This window comes from Polypterus senegalus, chromosome 15 (assembly GCF_016835505.1).
Source record: "Polypterus senegalus isolate Bchr_013 chromosome 15, ASM1683550v1, whole genome shotgun sequence".
NCBI lineage: Eukaryota > Metazoa > Chordata > Cladistia > Polypteriformes > Polypteridae > Polypterus > Polypterus senegalus.
The window spans coordinates 8,766,438-8,786,755 of record NC_053168.1 but is presented as its reverse complement, the minus strand read 5'-3'; the positions used below and the strand labels follow the sequence as shown (position 1 = coordinate 8,786,755).

The window sequence follows — 20,318 nt, the reverse complement described above, 5'->3', positions numbered from 1 at the left end:
GAACCTTCATGTGGTCTTTCTTGACAAGTGGCTTTTTTCTTGCGACCCTTCTGAACAATTGTGGAGCGCTTGTGATTTTGTTGTCACATGCACACAATGACCACTCTTTGACATCAAATCATGTACAGTAATCCCTCCTCGATCGCGGGGGTTGCGTTCCAGACCCCCCCACGATAGGTGAAAATCCACGAAGTAGAAACCATATGTTTCTATGGTTATTTTTATATATTTTAAGCCCTTATAAACTGTTTATAAATATTCCCCGCAGAGTTATACAGCATAATCCATTTGTATTCTCTCAGATATTAGGTAAGATTCATTGAAATTATGTATATAAACACACTGTTTATATACAGTAAAACCTAAATATTATTTTAAAGATATCGAGTGTCTCCGATATCACATATGTTACAGCCATTACGATAGACAGGCCACCAGCAATAAATACGTACAATGCAAGAAAAATTGTTTAAAATGTGTGTACAGTGACACTAAACGTACGTACATGTACTAAGCACTGTAAGTAGAAAATTAATTATGGTTACTCACCAACAATGACACGATGACTTGTCCGATAACAATGAGTTTTATTTTGCTGCACAACAAAGGAGAGCGTTACAGCCCTTAAAGGAGCCACTTCAGGCGATTGTGTAGCACTGCCGTTGTTCTTCTTCTGGCAGTCTTCAATCCAAATCCCTAAAGCAGATTCCATCCAGACTACTGCCTTATTACATCCACTTACAACTTGTTTTGCACCCTGGTTAAAAGGACACTGCGTCCGTAGATCTTATATTCCTTTCCTACTTTTTAAATAAAAAGAATCGTAGCCTTCAACAAATCCAAAACGTTTACCTTTTCAACAATTGTTAACATCTTCCATTTGCGCTTGGGCACGGCCCCTGAAGCAGTAGCAGATCGTTTTGGAGCCATAATGAAGGGCTTGACTGTGCACAAAGATAAACACAAAAGAGCACAACTCTTACACAGCGAAACACGTTGATGCTGAATGAGCGAGACGAGACTTCCTGGTTAACACTGCATTCAGCACGCAGGAACTTAACTGCGTGCTCTGATTGGTTAGCTTCTCAGTCAGGAGAACTTAACTGCGTGCTCTGATTGGTTAGCCTCTCAGTCATCCGCCAATAGCGTCCCTTATATGAAATCAGCTGGGCAAACCAACTGAGGAAGCATGTACAGGAAGTAAAAAGACACATTGTCCGCAGAACCGCGAAGCAGCGAAAAATCCGCGTTATATATTTAGTTATGCTTTCATATAAAATCCACGATAGAGTGAAGCCGCGAAAGTCGAAGAGCGATATAGCGAGGGATTACTGTAACTCCTTCAAAGTGGCCATTGGTAACCTCTCTTGCCAGTTTCATACTTGCTCTTCCATCATGTTTGGAGGGACAGCTGGATCCAGGGAGGGTCCTAGTAGTACCAAACACTTGCCACTTCTTTATGATGGACGTTACTGAGCTCCTTGGGATTGATGAAGCCTTTGAGATGTTTTGGTCTCCATCTCCTGCCTTCTGTCTGTCCACAACTCTGTCCCTGAGATCTTTTGAAAGTTAGTTGTGGCTGTCAGTTGCTCTACCAAGGAAGGGAATGAATGGACCAGGAAGAGCTTCACTAATCACACTCATTACAATTAATCACAGCCAGTAACCAGGGGCTGCAATGGAAATGTGGTGGGCACTGACACCTGATTGAGCTTCATCTCCGTATTTCCTGCTTTTGGATTTTTTAAACTTCTTCTGAACTGTAGCTGTGATATCTTTCACTTGGATGTTAGAGATTTGATCGAGTAAGTAAAGCTGGGATGAAATATTGGTTTGTGTGTTCATTTAAGGTTGTAAAGCAGAAAAAAAAAAAAGTGAATATTTCAAAGGGGGGGATTCTTTTATGTACCCACCATACAGTGCGGCCAGTTTAGCTCTTTGAGGGCTGAATTATTTTTCTAAAAAGCTCAGGTTTCTGTAAAGCACACAAAGCAATGAATTCACACAAATATCGGTATAAAACGTCTGTTGCTATGTGCTGTGGTTGTTGGCGCGTGTTCGGCATCACAGCAGGAAGGCGGTGGTGGCGGTCACAGTGTGACACAATATGGTTTGTACGTCTTGTCATCATAAGTGGTGGTCCTCCCAGGTGAACGCTGGTGTAGGCGCATCAGCTACACGAACGTGTTCGGCACCACGATCAGCTGGGGACCAGTAGGCTGATGCCAGTACCTCACTTTCGCTTTTGATATCCATCTCCCGATCACTTGCATCAAACTCGGAGTCCAACAAGTAAGAGTCCTATTCAATGAAATTACGTAAAATGTCCATGGAGTGTTTTGCTTTGCACATGTTTTAGTCTCGCCAGATGTCGATGCCATTTTAGAGGTTGTTTGCTCTTCACTACTCAGGCACGGGTAGGGAATCGAGTTTAAATCAGTAAAGCCATGTTACTTTCCTTCTAGCAGAGAGAGTCAAACTAAAACGTAAGGGCGAGTTTTTTCATAGTTTACAGCTGATTGCCATTCTCTACCCCTGAATTTTGACAAAAGTCGACATCAACCCTGAAAGGTGTGTACTGGCTGCAAAACTGAACAAATTCAGGATGGGGTGCCAATCCAGAGCCGGGCACGCTAATTCAGTTTAGACTTCATATTTAAACTAACAGCCCATAATGTAAGAAATTTTAAAACAAGAGGAGACCATTCAGTCCACGAGGCTCGTTTGCTTAGCTAAGAGCTAAGATGTTCCAAAATCTCATGGAGACCCTTCTTAAAGCTGGTCAAGGTTTCTGCTTCGGCTACACAGGCTGTGGAAAGAAAATCCACACATACACAGGGAGAAAGGCCCAACTCTACACAGGCCGGGATTTGCACCCTTGTACCTTCCTTTTGCAAACATCTGCATGCCATAAAGCAGCATTTTTCAACCTTTCTGGTGCTGTGGCCCACTTTTTCTCCATGTAATTATCTGTGCGACCCACCAAGGGCAAATCGAGCGTGACCTTCTGAGCAGTTCCCGCCTTCAGGACCCCAGGGGTTGAGTCCTCCTTATTGAGCGGATCAAGCGTAACTGCTGGAGCAGCAACCCACAGCCAATGTATCCAATAGCGACTTGTGACCCACCATGGGGGCAGCCCACACCCCACGGTGGTCGAGAAACACGGCTTTAAAGGGTACCGTGCTGGTGCCGATTGTGATCACAGTCACAAAAGACGGGTGGTATAGGTGGGTGCTGAGCATTCTGTGGGCACAAGGGAATTAAAAAAAAAAAGCCAAGAGTTCAGGTCAGCCTGGAATCGTTTCATTCATTCATTAATCTTGAGTTTTATTTCATTTCTGCTTGAGCACATACTGGCGACTGGCTGCCCACTTCATTCTAAATTAGCTTCATCATTTTCAATCTTGACAGACTCCTTTCTGGCCAAATGGAGCGTGGCGAGACAAAGGAAGAGGAAATGGAGAAGGAAAAAACGTGCAGAAAGGCCTAATTTATTACAGTAGCTATAAAACCGAGTGAACTCGAGCAGCAGGTCTCCCAAGTGTTTTGGAACAAGGTCCACTTTGGCAAAGTCAGACCACCTCTGGCCACTCATCTATATATATAATTCACTGAGGGCACGCAAGCAAGACAGAGCCCCGCCCGCCAACTCTAACCCTCCTACCGCCTCATGGGATACGCATGACAGAGCCACGCACGCCAACTGTGACCTTCCTCCCGAGGCCAACGTCGCTCTCGAGGCACGCAACAACTCACCAAACACAGCCACAGTCGCTTTCATCTGTGCAAAAGTCCACATGCACCTCTGAGCCTCGTTGACTTTACACCGCACGCAACACAGAGAGCCACGCCTGCCAACTCACAGAGCCCCGCCCACCAACTCTAACAAAAGGCAAGCAAGACAGAGAGCCACGCCCACCAACTCACAGAGCCCTGCCCGCCAACTCTAAGGGCAAGCAAGATAGAGAGCCCCGCCCGCCAACTCACAGAGCCCCGCCCACCAACTCTAACTAAGGGCAAGTAAGACAGAGCGCGCATGCAAGACCGAGAGCCACGTCTGCCAACTCACAGAGCCCCGCCCACCAACTCTAAGACCATGGGATACGCACGCATTTAGTGTATAAATGGATATCAATAATTGCATGTAAACGATTTGCCAAAATCTGTTGTATGTAAATGAAGCTGTTTAAAACGTTATTTTTTTTTCATCAGAAAACCCGGTTTCCACGTCTACCTGTATTAGTTTAAATGGCACTTTTACCACTCATAATATGGCGGTCGCGCTGACTTATCGTGTCGACTGGGCAACACAGTGAGTGCGGCGTCTATCTATATACGAGGTATGTCTATGTTTTCCGTAGCCTGCTACAGGAAGGTACTCTCTCGACCATTGGCATTGGTTTCGCTCCTTGCTATTTTCGTTCTACTGCGATGGTGGTTTCCTAAGCCTTTGTTATACTGAATTCCTTTCTCACCGTTTTCCGTTCCTATTCTTACACCGCCGTATGCGATGGCGGGCTTCGGCTAGTTACCATAAATTCCACATTACAACTATCACTTTTCTTTTTCCTTCTTGTACTTCTTGTATTCAAGCTCAGATCTTTTAGTGTCGGCAGCACTATGTTGCGGATGTTCTGTGACAGCGTGGTTGCCAGTGCCTTTTTCTTAGCTGTGGCATGCTGGGGGAGCAGCATGAAAGTGGCAGACATCAGCAGACTAAACAAGCTAATTCAGAAGGCTGTCTCTGTGGTAGGAGAGAAAGTGGAGAGCTTGGGAACTGTGGCAGATCAGAGAATGGTGTCCAGGCTTTGGGCTGTTATTGAAAATGCCGATCAGTCGCTTCACAGCGTGGCGGTTGGACAGTTGGAGCGTCTTCAGCAGTAGACCGACCAGCATCAAGTGCTCCACTGAACGTCACAGGAAATCCTTCCTCCCCACAGCCATCAGACTCTAGAACTCCTTTTCCGGTCGCTCACCCACACTTTATATTATTACCCTTTTTTCTTTATTGGATATCCAGTACTTGAAATGTGCAACATATTGTCTGTTCTTGTGCAATAAATTGTCTTCTCTTCTCATGAGAACAACCTGATTTGTTCTCAAGATTGTGCAGCACTCTGCACTCTAGTTTGATACTTTAACTTAGTATACTTCTATAATTTACATGATTACTTTATACTTGCTCTTAGTGTAACATGTCCCTTGTCTGTTGTTAAGATGTAACATAAGTAATTTCCTTCAGGATTAATAAAGTTTTCTGATTCTACTTGTGAAACGTATGATAACAACCCACGGTGTTAAGAAGAACAGCTGGCACAAAAATTCAAGTTTTAAATTAGTCGGCCGAGCAGGGGCTTTTATCAGAACCCAACCCCCCACCAACATTTAAGTGCCTGGCGGTGATGCCCTAAGAAAGACCACCAAAAGCCCAGCAGAAACGCCACTCTGTCCCACCAGACTGCCCCTCGGCCTCTTTTCTGTGATTCTCACACTGCTACTCTGAGCTACCAGGCCCTGTCCTTTTTGTTGGTTTTACGTCTACGTCTGCGTCTGGGGTCTTCTCTCTGGTTTGTGGGAGATTTGGGGGGGGGTTTACACTGTCCCTCTTGGAATCTTCTTGTCTCGCTCATTCCCGTCCACCTAGAAGAAAAGTCTGACAGTGCTGGATTTACATTTCAAAGTCCCAGGTTTTAGCCAATCCATGTCTACCGTGTAATAAAACTCTGAGGTCTGTGTGTCCATTTTTTCAGAGCAATCTGATTGGTCAGTTTGGTTTTGGTAATGGAAGTGTGTGAGATATGTATAAATGCCAACGTCTGTCTGTCTATCTGTCTGTCCGCTTTTCACAAGAGAACTACTTCACGGATTTAGATCGGGCTTTTTTTCTATAATTTGCTTGAAGATTCCGGTTGATTTTGCGACTTCTCTCATGGCATCATTGTTCGCTTGTGGCACCAATCCGAGAGAGAGGCTGCCATCCGAGGGGAGGGGGGAGCAGGCGGGGCCCTCCTCACTCACGCGCCAGCCTCTGTTTGAGCCAGTTGAGTCGGTAAAGTAACGCCCCTTCATAAACACTTTGATCGTGTCGCCCCTTAACTCGTATTTGTGTGACCATTCTGACCCCGAATCAGAATCGGAATCGAGTTTAATCGGCAAGCACAAACATGTACAAGGAATTTTACTTGACATGTAAAGATATCTGTGCAGAAGGACGAAGGTTCAAGTTTTTAGTGTCCTGGTGCCTCCTGTCTTGCTATATGGTTGTGAGACATGGACGCTATCCAGTGACCTGAGACCAAGACTGGACTCCTTCATGTGTGTCTTTTTCTTGGGTAATGTTGGTTTGACTTTGGTTGGAGTCCCGAATGGGGCACATGACCTGCATTGTGAGGGAGTGTCAGTTACGGCACTACGGCCATGTGGCGCATTTCCCCGAGGGTGATCAGCTCGTAAGATCCTCATTGTTGGGGACCCAAGTGGCTGGACAAGGCCATGGGGTCGCCCACGTAACACCTGGCTGCGGCAGATAGAGGGTCATTTCTGGATGGCGGGACTGGACCGTGTGTTTGCCTGGGGAGTTGCCGACCGGGATCCTGAGTTGTTTCCCTGTGTAGTGGGTACGGCAACACGCTGTACCAGTGCATGCTCCCCATCTTGACTTGACTTGACGTAAAGATGAAAAATATGGCTGTGCCTGACTAGGTGAAACTTCATTGGCCACTGTAACACGGAGATATAAGTACAACAAAATATGAGGTAATAAAGACAACAAATTGTGTATGCGGATGTACAGGGTGGTCCAGATCTAATTAATGTGCAGATCCAGATCGTCTGGATGACTTCGATTTATGCGGGGACGATTCCAGTTCGGCGCAAAGACGATTCTTCATGTCGTCTCGATGGTCCGGGATTTTTTGGGTGATTTTCTGTGTAGTAAACTTAAGTTATAGCATAATGAAAATTGCATAATTAGATCTGGACCACCCTGTACAGAAACAGTACAGTGACAACGACCAAAGTCCAGTATTGTCATTGTCATGTCTTTTTCTAACTCACTTAATGCAGGGTTGCAGCCAGGGGGCGCTGTAGCCTTTTCTAGCTAGCAGAGGACAGAAAGTAGAAACAAACCCTGGAGATGATGCTGGACCATCACAGGGTGAACACACACACACACACACACACACACACACTAGACACTGTCAAGGATGAGACCAAAGAGTCACAGAAAATTTTGGGGCAGCCACCCATATAATTTTTCTCGGCAGCAAAAACGTTGAATAAAGAGTACATACAGTATGTGTCCAAAACAGAACTGACTTGATGAGGCAAAGATGGCGGTTTTGAGGGAGAGTAGAGGAAGTGAGGTCATCAGGGCTAGGGCTGGAACCAGAAGTGATGTCATCGGGAGTAGGCGGGGTTTCCCGTAATCAGTCTGCAGTGGAAAGAGAGAGCAACAACACCATTTATTTGTGGAGCACATTTTCATACAGATGATGGAGCTCAAAGTGCTTTACAGGATGAAGAAAGAAAAATATCTAAGAAATATGCTTCACAGTAAGGAGACCTTCCCGGGTCGTCCCTGCGTGGAGTCTGCTTGTTCTCCTCATGTCTGCATGGGTTTCCTCCCACAGTCCAAAGACATGCAGGTTAGGTGCTAACCCTAAATTGTCCTTAGTGTGTGCTTGGTGTGTGTGGGTGTGCCCTGTGGTGGGCTGGTGCCCTGCTCGGGGTTTGTTTTCTGCCTTGTGCCCTGTGCTGGCTGGAATTGGCTTCAGCAACAACAACAACAACATTTATTTCTATAGCACATTTTCATACAAACAGTAGCTCAAAGTGCTTTACATATTAAAGAATAGAAAAATAAAAGACACAATTATAAAACAAAATAAATCAACATCGAATAAGAGTAAGGTTCAATGGCCAGGGGGGACAGAAAAAACAAAAAAACTCCAGACGGCTGGAGAAAAAATTAAATCTGTAGGGATTCCAGACCATGAGACCGCCCAGTCCCCTCTGGGCATTCTACCTAACATAAATGAAACAGTCCTCTTTGGATTTAGGGTTCTCACGGAAGGGCTTGATGATGATGGTGGTCACGTAGACTTCTGCCTTTTAATCCGTCCATCATTGTTGGAGCATCATGAAGCTTTGAGTAGGTGGTGGTGGCGCAGGCCGGAAAAAGAAACAGAATAGAGAGTTGGGGTCAGTACAGATTTGAGAGCCACCATGAATAGTTATTATGAAGAATTGAACATACAGAGTATCAGGATTAAGTTAAATTGAAGTTATAAAAAGGCCATGTTACAGTAATGTGTTTTAAACTGCTCTACCGTATCAGCCTGGTGAATTCCTATCAGCAGGCTATTCCAGATTTTGGGTGCATAACAGCAGAAGGCCGCCCGCCTCCCCACTTCTTTTAAGTTTTGTTCTTGACTCCCGCGACCCTGTAGTTAGGATATAGCGGGTTGGATAATGGATGGATGGATGGATATAAGTGGTGCAGTGGTAGTGCTGCTGCTTTGCAGTAAGGAGATTGTGGGTTCGCTTCCCAGGTCCTCCTTGTGTGGAGAGCGCTTTTAGTAGTGAGAAAAGTGCTATATAAATGTAAGGAATTATTATTATTAAGAAATAAAATTAGGCAATTCTAATTAACATAGAGTAAAAGTAAGGTCCGATGGCCAGGGAGGACAGAAAAAAATAAAAACTAAATCTGCAGGGGTACTGAGGCCACGAGACCACCCAGCCGCCCTGACATTAATGATCTCGATCCGTCCTCACGGTTTTCAGGGTTCACATGGAAGAACTTGATGATGATGATGGCCATGTGGACCTCCGGCCTTCAATCCATCAATGTAGAGACTTGCATGGTGCTTTGATCAGGTGGTGTTGGGGCAGATCACCACCACAGAAAACTGGAAAAATAACAGCAGAGAAAGTAGGGGTTAGTATGGGTTTGGGAGCCATGATGAATGATAATGAGAATTCAATGCATATACAGAGTATCAGGATTAAACTAAAATGAAGCTGTGAGAAGGCCATGTTACAATAATGAGTTTTTAGCAGTTTAGCAGAAAGGATCAGTAGACTCCGCCACCCTCTGGCCTGGTGTGGAATTACCTTCATTCAGGCCCTATAGCTGCCTCCCATGTGCACACACACCAGTCACACACACAAGCCAGTTTAGTGTCTCCAGTTTGCCTAACCTGCATGTCTGGACAAGTGGAGGAAACCCACGCGGGCACAGGCAGGGCATGCAAATTCAATGTGAGGAAGACCCGGGACACGCATCCTGGTCTCCTTACTGTGAGGCAGCAGCGCTACTAATGCACCACCATGACGTTCATACTGGGAAATAAAGTGAAAAAGCAAAGAATGATATGGAGAGGAAGCCTATGGAGAACACCGATTAATGGCCACTACCACTCTGTTTTTTTTGTACCTTACTGTCCTGGCTTTTATTAGTTGAACATGCTCACCATGAGGAAGACCACATTAGGAGGGAGGGATCCATGGTGATCTTATGTGTTAGTCCTAAATGGACTGGACACTGCAGCTACTAATCTTCTCTGCCAATCTGACGGTAAGCCACATGAATGATCCTGAACTGGATGGCGTAGGGTTGGATGTAGTGGGTGAGTGGATGCTTTAGGACAGTGTTTTTCAACCGGAGATCCTGGGAACCCAAGGGTTCTGTGAGTCAAGGGTTCCACCGAAAAAGTCCTAATGATATAGGACATACTGGTGGGTAATTGCACAGGGTTCCGTGAGCAAGGTAACCATTCGCGCAGGGTTCCACTGCTTTAGGATAATGTCAATGGATTTTGTTCCTGTGAATTCAGTTTCTTGGGTAGAAGATCTGAGTTGACCTCAGTTGTCATTCCTGCCAATTCGTGTTTCTGTGTGTGTTTTTTTTTTTTTTCTTTTATTCTTCAGCTACTTTGGTTTTCCTCTCAGATGCCCAGACACGTGGGTTGAGTTTAGTGGTGCCCTGACGTCATGCCCGGTGCAGGTCTGTGTATGTGAGGGCCCCGTCCAGGGTTGACTACATCCTCGCGCCCGGTTACTTCTGGCCGCCAGTGACCTGGAATTGGATTTCTGTGTGTTTGTGTGTTTCATCTTCAGGGAGCCTCCTTGCTTTTGTTTTAGAACATCAGAACACTCTGGACGAGAACAGGCCATTCAGCCCAACAAAGCTCGCCAGTCCTATCCACTTATTTCTTCCAAGAAAACATCAAGTCAAGTTTTGAAAGTCCCTAACGTCCTCCTGTCCAGCACACTACCTGGTCGCTTATTCCAAGTGTCTGTCGTTCTTTGTGTAAAGAAAAACTTCGTAATGTTTGTGTGAAATTTATTCTGAACAAGTTTTCCAACTGTGTCCCCGTGTTCTTGATGAACTCATTTTAAAGTCACCGTCTCGATCCACTGGACTGATTCCCTTCATAGTTTTAAACACTTCAATCATGTCATCTCTTAATCTTCTTTTGCCTAAACATTAAATGCTCAGCTCTTTTAAACTTTCTTCATAACTCATCCCCTGTAGCCCTGAATCAGCCTAGTCGCTCTTCTCTGGACCTTCTCTTGTGCTGTTATGTCCTTTTTGTAGCATTGAGACCCAAACTGCACCCAGGACTCCAGATGAGGCCTCACCAGTGTGTTATAAAGCCTGAGCAGAACCTCCTGTGACTTGTACTCCACACATCAAGGCGCTATATGACCTGACATTCTGTTAACCTTCTGAATGGCTTCTGACCACTGTTGGGAAGTCGACTATGAGTCGACTATGACTCCTTAAATCCTTCTCATAAGGTGTACTCTCGATTTTCCGACCTCCCATTGTGTATTCAAACCTCACATTTTTACTTCCTGTGTGTAATTCTTTACATTTACTGACATTTAATTTCATCGTCCACAAATCATCCCACGCCTGTCTGCTATCCAAGTCCTTCTGTGATGATATAACGGATTCCAAATTATCTGCTAATCCACCTATTTTGGTATCATCTGCAAACTTAACCAGCTTGTTACTTATATTCCTATCTAAATCATTTCTATATACAGTTGACCCTTGACATATGAACAGCCTGACATCATTTTTATTTTAATTTACAACCAACATCTTGCGTTACGACCCGAATGCGGTCATGTGTACCCGCTTGTGCGATTGTAAACAAAGAGCCGAGAGCGTTTGTAAGCGTCAGTCGGAGCTCAGATACGTGTTTGTGGACGTAATTTCGGTCAGTGCAGTGATTTATCTATATATATAATTCACGAAGACCAGACGCATAATTGCTAAGGAAGGAAGAGAAGGTAACGAAGGTAAAGAAAGCGTTTGTTAAGGGATGTTAGCTAGCGGGCTGGCGCGGCACATGATGATGATGTCATCAGGCTGAGTCAGCACCGGCTTGCTTTGGAGTGTATTATTACAGCAGTTCACAACACGGCCAGCTTTAAACTGAGTGCTCGACTATCACAATCGAAACGAAGAAGGAATTTGTGCGGAAATATGAGAGTGGCGTTCATGACCGGTCTCGCTAATATGTACAGCATGTCGAAATCCACCATCTCGACAATTTTACAAAGAAAAGATTTGCATAAGGAGGCTCCTTCTAAACAATAACCACCTTCTGTTTCATTCTCCTCCTCCTCCTCCTCCCTTCCTGCAGCCCAAAGATGTCAAATTAAATGGTGAGTACAGTGTGAAATTGTTGTTTCTGGTAGGCTAGGCACTTTTTATAACTTTTTGATTAGTACATTAGAAAACTTTTTGGTGTTTTGGTAAATTATGCACATTACACAACACTTTTTTATTATGAAAAGGTTAAGTAAGTGTTGCTGTGGGAGGTTCGGAGCGCATTATGGGTATTTCAATTATTTCTTATGGGGAAAAATAGTCTCGACTTACAACCAACTTGAGTTACAACCAGCCCTCGCAAACGAATTGAGTTCCTAAGTCAAGGGTCCACTGTATTAAAAAATAGCAGCGGCCCCAGCACTGCCCCTTGTTGGTCACCACTCTTAACATCGGCCAGTTCTGATGAGGTTCCTCGCACCATCACCCTCTACTTTCTGTGTCTATGCCAATTCTGCACCCATCTAAAAACATCACCCTGAACTGCCACTTCTTTTAATTTGATGCCCACCCTCTCACGTGGCACCTTATCAAATGCTTTCTGAAAGTCCAGATAAATAATATCATAAGGTCCACTCTGGTCGTATCCTTTTGTTGCCTCCTGATGGGGTGTAGTGAGAAGTCAAGCCAAATGACCCCCTTTTATTGGCTAACTAAAAAGATTACGATATGCAAGCTTTCCAGGTAACTCGGGGTCCCCTTCAGGCAAGATGGGGTTGTGATTGTTTGCCGTTTACCAGCCCTGAAGCCGCACTCCGCTTTACTTGGCAGGCGTTGCAGTTTGTGATTCTTCGTCTCAACCTTCTCGACATTTGGGCCTTAGTGCTACTTTGAAAAGTGCGGCATTGAACAAAGTTTATTTTGGCAGAGCTGCCTGCCAGTTGCAAGATCTTCAGAGCAAATATTTAAAGAATGCGGGCACTTGGACAGAAACAAACTCCTTAAAACTGTCGTTTGCATTTTGTTTTGTTTTTGGTCGTCTTATCTCGGGGCTGACCTGAACCCTGGAGAATGTCGACTGCATGCTGCCTTGTTTTTTTTACAGTGATGCCCCTTTAAACACGTATTGTGACCACTAGGAGAAACCAGAAGACGTGCCATGGAGTAGACTGCGAACCCCACCCTGAGGTGGACTCCGACAGTATTCAGACCCCTTCACTTTTTTCCGCACACTTCATCGTGGTGGTGTTTTAATTTTAAATGCATTTTCCCATTTCTGCTCCTCAGTCTGCACTCAATGACCCATAATGACAAAGTGAAAACAAAAATAGAAAAAACTTCTTAAAAATCGCTTACTTTGGAAACTGTTTTTTTTTTTTTGTATATTCTACACTCTGTTGGGTGCACGATGTGTTTATTGCTTGCAATTTGCCGCCTGTAGGAAAATCTTCTTATATAATACGCTATACATTGGCTGTCCGCTTGTCTGTCCAGGATTTTAATTCACCTGTAGTTCGCAAACCGTTTGACCGATTGACCTGAAATTCGGTACACATACACTACTGGTGACGTCTACTGTCCGCTTGCGGGGTGACCTCCAAGGTTACACATACACTACTGGTGACGTCTACTGTCCGCTTGCGGGGTGACCTCCAAGGTTATTCCTCTTTTTATTTTTATTTTATTTTACTGTCGAATCAACTCTCAGCAGCAGCCAGCAGGGAAGTCATGTGGCGGTTCTCATCCCTACCACCTTCGCCGTCACTTCCCCTACCTCTTCATATCTTCATATATTCTTGAGGCAGACTGAAGAAGCTTAAGTGAAAAATTAAGGAAAACGTAATTGCAACACAAACACGGGCTTAATCAGTTTTACTGCAAAAAGATGCCAACGAAGGAAGAGAAGAAGCGGGCCGCTAGGGTGGAGAAAAGAAGAGCTGCTCAGGAAGTAGCAAGCGCATCAACCTCTGAGCAAACGAATGGTAGACGTACAGAGAAAGAGGAGGAAAACAATAAGTCGAGTGTATTCACTGTACGTTATCGTGCAGTCCGCCATTACTGGAATGTATTTAAAATCCAACATCTGTCTGAGCAAACAAATGATAAACGTACAGAGAAGGAGGAGGAAAACACTCACGCCAAGTGTATTGTGCAGTGCGCCGTTAATAGTGTTGTATAATGCATGTAGTAATACAATACAATGCATTTTTCACTCCAACAGATGGCGTAGAGCAGGGGTTGGCAACCTTTCAGTGATGTCGTGCCATCCCTATGTTACAATGTTATTCCGCGTACCAACATAATTCTGCCAGTTTTGTTATATGTAGTATCAGAATTGGTCCGGTTATAATGGGCTTCAAAAGTCTTATAACTGAGTGGGTAGACAGACTGACATTACAACTTACCGAACGGCGAGGTTACGTTATTCAGACCTGATTATCCCAGAGGGACGTTTGTTTGCAGTAGGAAAGTATAAAAATATGCATTTGCATGCACTTTAATGACCGGTTTTTATTCACAGAAACGCGGTTTCTGAAATGCCATGTAAACCTGAAACCTGGTGGTTGGTCTCTGAGAATTCAGGCTAACAGAGGTAGTTACTCTGCTATGTGGCGAAGGGAGGGAGGGAGGAAGGAAGGAAGCCTTGGCGCAGTGGTAGAGCTGCTGCTTTACTGTAAAGAGGTTGTGGGTTCGCTTCCCGGGTCCTCCCTGCATGGGGAGTGCTTTGAGTGGTGAGAAAGTGCTATATAAATGTAACGAATTATTAGTATTATTATTAAGAAATTAAATTAGGCAATTCTAATTAACATAGAGTAAAAGTAAGCTCTGATGGCCAGGGAGGACAGAAAAAACATAAAACAAACTCCAGAGTAGTGAGAAAAGCACTGCCGTATATACTCACATACAAGTCGGGTCTTGAAACGCGAAAAATCGATCAGAAAATCCGACCCCGACTTATACGCCCGTTCAACAATGTGACACCTAATTTTTTTTTTTTTACAACTTCTCCAATCTCACATCAGTTTTTCAGACGCATCGAATTTTGTTGCAGCAGCGCAGTCACCAATTTCTTTCACCACTTCAACGACTTTTAATTTAAAACCAGCTTCATATTTTCTTCTGATCGAACGCTCCATCGTAGATAAGGGATGCTCTTACGATAAAAGTGTATGAGGGTGCGAGATACAAAAAACACAAATCAGTGCAAACGTTACTTCAGAATAGTTTGGGTATCACCGTGTGGTCACGTGGGCACAACAGAGAGTTAAAGAGAGGTTAGGAGCTCACGCTGATACAGCACATCGCCTGTGCGGGCCGTGTGCTCCGTGGTTCCTCTCTCAGGTGGACATTAGCAGATCATAATCTCTTGGACCAATAGTGTGAGTTTTCCACATTCGACTTATACGAGTGACATTATAAAATACCAGAAACGATATGGTGTGAAATCAACTCCCGACTTATCCGCGGGAGAACTTTTCCGCGAGTATATACCGTATATAATTGTGAAGAATTATTATTGTCATTGTGCCAGTACAATGAAATTATAAAAGCTACATCTGTAAATGGAGCAAGTACAACAAACAACGACAAACCAAGAATATAAAAGGCACACCTTAACTGGGTGCGAATAGTCTGCACATGTCCATTGCCCCCTTTGTGCCGCCTTAGCTTCACACACGCTACCAGCAAACTGGAGGGGGTAAAGGTCCAGTCTGGTCTGATTGCGGAGCAGGCACTGGTACAACACGTTGCCACCCACCACATGACAAAACAACTTGGGATCCTGGTTGGCAACCAGGCAGACACGCAGTCCAGTCCCACCCATCCGTGTGCCGCAGCCAGGTGTGAAGTGGGCGTCTCCTTGGCCTGGTCCTTAACAATGAGGGTCCTGTGAGTCTGATCACCCTCTGGTAATCGTGCCACATGGCCATAGTGCCGTAACTGATGCTCCCTCACAATGTGCCTCATTCGGGACTCCATGAGCAACACAAAGTTAAACCGGCGGGATCCAAGGATTCACAGAGAGGGTGGCGTCTTTTTCTTTCTTTTTTTCTTTTTGTTGGGCGTTCGTGACACAACAGTCAGCTTGGCAGCAATTCCCAAGTGGACAGGCAGGCAAGCAAGCAGGCTTCACGTGCACGGTGGGCTCCAAGGGCCTCCGTTTCCAAGGTGATGCAAAAACTGCGGCACTGGCGCGAGCAGCACAAGCCGACCACAGGCCTTCACAAGGCAGAGTTTGGGAATTCGGATCGATTTGCTGCAGTGAGGTCTGATCCTCGGGGTCGTCTTGTCTCCTCTCCTCTCCTCCCGGGCTACGACCCGGGAAACTGTGATGGGCCGTCTGTCTTGTTGTTTGTAATGCCACCTGGCACAGTGATTTGCTTTAGGAAGTGTGCACCACCTAATAATTCTTCAAATTGTAGTTTTTTAATGCAGAATTGAATCCTAGTGGGTTTAATTTGCCATTTTAAGGTCAAAGTGAAACGAGATCTCAGTAAATTAATGGCAAATATAAAACACAAATCCATCGGTGGCAGAAATCGTCACCTCCTTTTAATATGACAGCCCTAATCCTTCATGGTGCTACCAATTAGTGTTAGACATCCCATCATTAGTTCACCTGTCTGTTGTCTAAATGCACCTGAATATGGAAGGCCCAACTTGTGGTGGGTCAGTATGGTGTCCTGACCCTCCACAATGAAGACCAAAGAACACGTCCAGCATCTCCATGATGGTACACTCCTGCTGGCTGCTTCTAGATAAATCCAGCTTGGCCGGACCTCAGTTCAGTTCTTCACCCCGGTGTGACTTTCTTCAAACACGCTGGTGGGCATCGGTCTCGGGTAAAATGGCTACAAGCAGAGCACGAAGAAGAGCTTGTGGTTCAGAAGTAAAAAAATAAGCAGCAACCGTTGGGGACTCTTCTGTGACATCGAGAACGATGACTTCCCTGAAGGGGGACAGCAGAATCGGGCGATTCTGTTATGGAAATCCCAGCCATTTGTGGCACTCGAGAAGTTAATTCAGTGCAGGGGGCCCTCGTCGACCGCTGGGATGTTATTTATTATTAATTTTTTGGCTGATTTTAAAATAGCACGGCGGCATCGGCTCATGTTCACGGTGCTTATAAGACGTTTTCACATTTTATTGTTGTACAACATCGAATCATCGATTATGACCCCCAAATAAAGTCACTTTAATGACAAAGCAGGAGCAGATCTTCTGCAAAGTGGTCTAAATTAATAAGAAATTTAAAACTCCAAATCATTGACCTCACGAGGTCTTCACCCCCTTTAATGTGACAACTCACTAGAGCAGCTCATTGGTTTTAGACGTCCCAGACAGTGGAGGTCACCCTTAGGGTCTTTCACTCGATTGTCCTCTAAATGCACCTGAATGTGGAAGGCTGTGTCAGTATGGTGGGCTCACCTTCACAATGAAGGCCGCAGAAGACAATGATAAGCAACTCCATGAAAGCACAAGTGACAAGAGAAATCTCCCAAGTCATTGAATATCCAGTCTGTGTATCGGAGCAGGCCGTCCACAGACACTGAGGAGAAGACGGCGAATTGGGGTGGCCAGCAAGAGACCCCCGAGAACTCTGAAGGAGACGCAAGCTTAACAGTGAATGGCATTGGAGAGACTGTGCAGACAACAATTGTGCCCGGGGGCTTTGGTATCTTGTGGGGAGTGGCAAAGAGAGAAAACGCCGAAGACACTTGGGAGAAGCTGAAATCGGCTAGAAGGAGGTTCTGTTGTCTGTTCAGACCGCCATTGAGCCAAACACTCTGTTAACACTGCACATGATCACAAGCCATGAAGCACTGCCGGGGCGGCATCAGGGTGTGGGGACGCTCTCTGCAGCAGGGTCTAGAAAAAAATATAATTGTAGCAAAATACAGGGAAACGTCCTGGAGAAAAAAAACCTGATGGAGTCAACAAGAAACAAAGCATCCTGGGAGAAGACAACGAGCCCGAAAATAAAGCCAAAGCTCCACAGGAAGGGCTTCAGAACAGCAACGATATGAATGTCCTGGAGTGGCCGAGCCGGAGTCCAGAGCTCAGTCCAATGGAGGACTTGTGGCCGGACTGGACAAAGGCTGGTCACTCGCGGTCTCCATGACACCTGACAGAGCCTGAGCAGTTCTGAATGGAGAACAATGGCGGAGCAGACAGACAAAGACCTGAGCACACAGACGGGCACCTGCTTACCACTCACTTGACCTCTGAGGTGAATTGGTGTTTTATTTTTGTAGTTGATTTAGACCACTGTTGCTTTCACCTTGACAGTAACGAGTTTTCTTTTTACTTTCTCATGTATGAAGTATAGGGAAAGTATTGGAATCGTCCGAAAATTCAACCTCGAGAATTTGACGAATCTCGACGTTTTAGGCCTCCCTGACTTTCTTGTATACGAAAGAATAGGGAAAGTACCGGTAATCTCGAGACTGAATTTCTTGATGTTACAAGTACTTTCCCTATTCTTCGTTTACGAGAAAGTCAGGGAGGCCTAAAACGTCGAGATTCGTCAAAATCTCGAGACAGAATTTTTGGATGTTTTGATGAGTCTCGACGTTTTAGACCTCCCTGACTTTCTTGAATACAAAGTATATATATATATATTTTTTTTTAAATATGTAATGATCACATAACATAAAATCCAAAACCTGCTTAATCTAATTCAGGGTCTTGGGGTCTAGAAGTTGCCCTGGCATCACAAAGCAAACGCCAACCATTGCCGAGGTGCCAGCCACGCACACACACCCACCCTCTTTCATTCACGCTAGGGTTGTGTGGTATATAAAAGTACCCCAAACACCCAAATTTTCAAAACTGTAGGGTTACCAACATTTCATTTTTTTAGTACCAGAAGTAAACATCCCCTTTCTTCTCAGTCGGACCCCCGAACTCCCCCACTTTCCATCGACAATCGCTATCGCAGTTCTGGAACACGTCCATTTCATAGGCCTCATGAAATTCAACTACATGCTTTGATGTAATTGGGACTTCAACAGGGTGGGGGGCTTGGGGGGGGGAGATGCAGAAATGGATTGTTGGCTTGTGTGCCCCCTGTGGTTGAGAGATGGAGGTGTCCCTTGCCTGGGTCCACACCGATGCTTCACTTGTGCTGGTGGTGCCCTGTTCTTGTTAACTTTGGCCCGCCGTTCACCCGCTTCATCCAAAGAGGTTTTGAGTTGGCCTGTCCTCAGGCCCGAGCGGCCCGCTGAACTCGAGTTCCCTGTGTGTTAGGGTTGGGGGCTTGCTGATGGCTTTCTTGCAGGACCGCCTTAACATTCAAGATGCTGTGTCTGAACCCCGGCAGCTGGCACGTGTGTAAACAGCAACATGGTGTTCTGAGATCCTTCAGGCAAAGACGACAGGCACAACTGTTCATGGCGCTGTTCATGCTGATTGGCACAAGGAAGTAAGGAGTCGACTTTGCTCTCTAGACGGGAACACTGAGGGCACTTTAAACCTGCCGTTTTCTTTTTACTGTTCTATTGGTGACAATAACCCCGAGAGTCCTCTGTGAGCACGGGTAGAAGACGCCAACTGCACATACGGGCGGGGACTCTACACACGTGATGACCTTTGAGCCCATTTATTCAATGTTTAGCGGAGCCGATGCTTTTCAGTAGGGTGGGTTTGATTTTCTGATTCTAGACCTCGTGGGTGGCACTGCAGATCAATGGGCAGCACTGCCACATTCACTGATGCAGCCTTCTAGGTTTGAGTGCCATGCGTTGTCGTGACTGTGGGCACTTTAGGTTGACTGGTGATGCCAGACTTGCCCCCTTTCTGAGTGTGGCAGTGCATGTGTGGGTTGGCGCAGTGTCCTACCTTGTGCCCAGTGCTTTCAGGACGGACTCCATTCCCCTTCGTGACTCTGAATTGGCTTAACCTGGTTATTGTTACTCTTTGTTAGGGGAGGCACTTTGAATATTTTTGTATGTATTTTTTATTAGGGACAGCATGGTGGCACAGCATTTAGTACTGCAGCGTGTTTGAGTGGATGTGCCCCCATCCATTTCCCAGAGATTTGTTCCTGCCATGTACCAGCTCTGCCCAGCTCTGTGACCTCCAGTTTGGGTTAAGCGACTTTGACAATGTCGCGGTGTGTTATTCTTATTACAGTTGACACACGCAGCCACTTCTGTTGTAACTTGGCACACACCTGGCCTGAAGGCATTTCTGTATTCATGGAAAAAAAAAAAAGGGTGTGCCATCTTAAACAGTCCTGTGCCAGCCTCCAGCAACAAGGTGTGGCGACAATGGACCTGCTGCTTGCAGTTGGCCCTGGAATGTGAAAAAGAGTACATTTGGTGATGTTATTGTGCCAGCAAAAGCCTGGCTGCACCATCAGGGCACCTTATGTGTGTGCGGGCAGGCAGGCGGGATCAGCGAGCCCCAGACCCCAAAACACGAACACACAAAGAGTCTCGGGTTCAAATAAAGGATGGTTTATTCACCACTCCTCTAGCTGAGTGTTGCTCTGCGTCCTCCCAGCTCCGACTCGCCTGGACAAGGGAGTGCGGCCCCTTTTATTGAGGACCCAGGAGTACTAACGGTGCCAGGGCCACTGCCTGATGGAAGTACTTCCGGGTCATGCGGAATCCCCGCTTATTAGGGAGCTCATCTCCATGCAACGCCCCCTTGTGGCACCCATAGTCCCCCAGCAGGGCTATGTTCCTGGACTACACCTCCCAGCATTCCCTGCTGGTTCCTGATACAGAGGCCTGCTGCCATC

At 45.7% G+C, this 20,318-nt stretch overlaps 1 protein-coding gene across 1 annotated transcript in view; it reads left to right on the top strand.

Moving 5' to 3' along the window:
• snrka (SNF related kinase a) overlaps positions 1–20,318 on the top strand; it is a 137,602-nt gene that overhangs the window by 47,445 nt on the left and 69,839 nt on the right. The gene's annotated exons all lie outside the window — the stretch shown is intronic.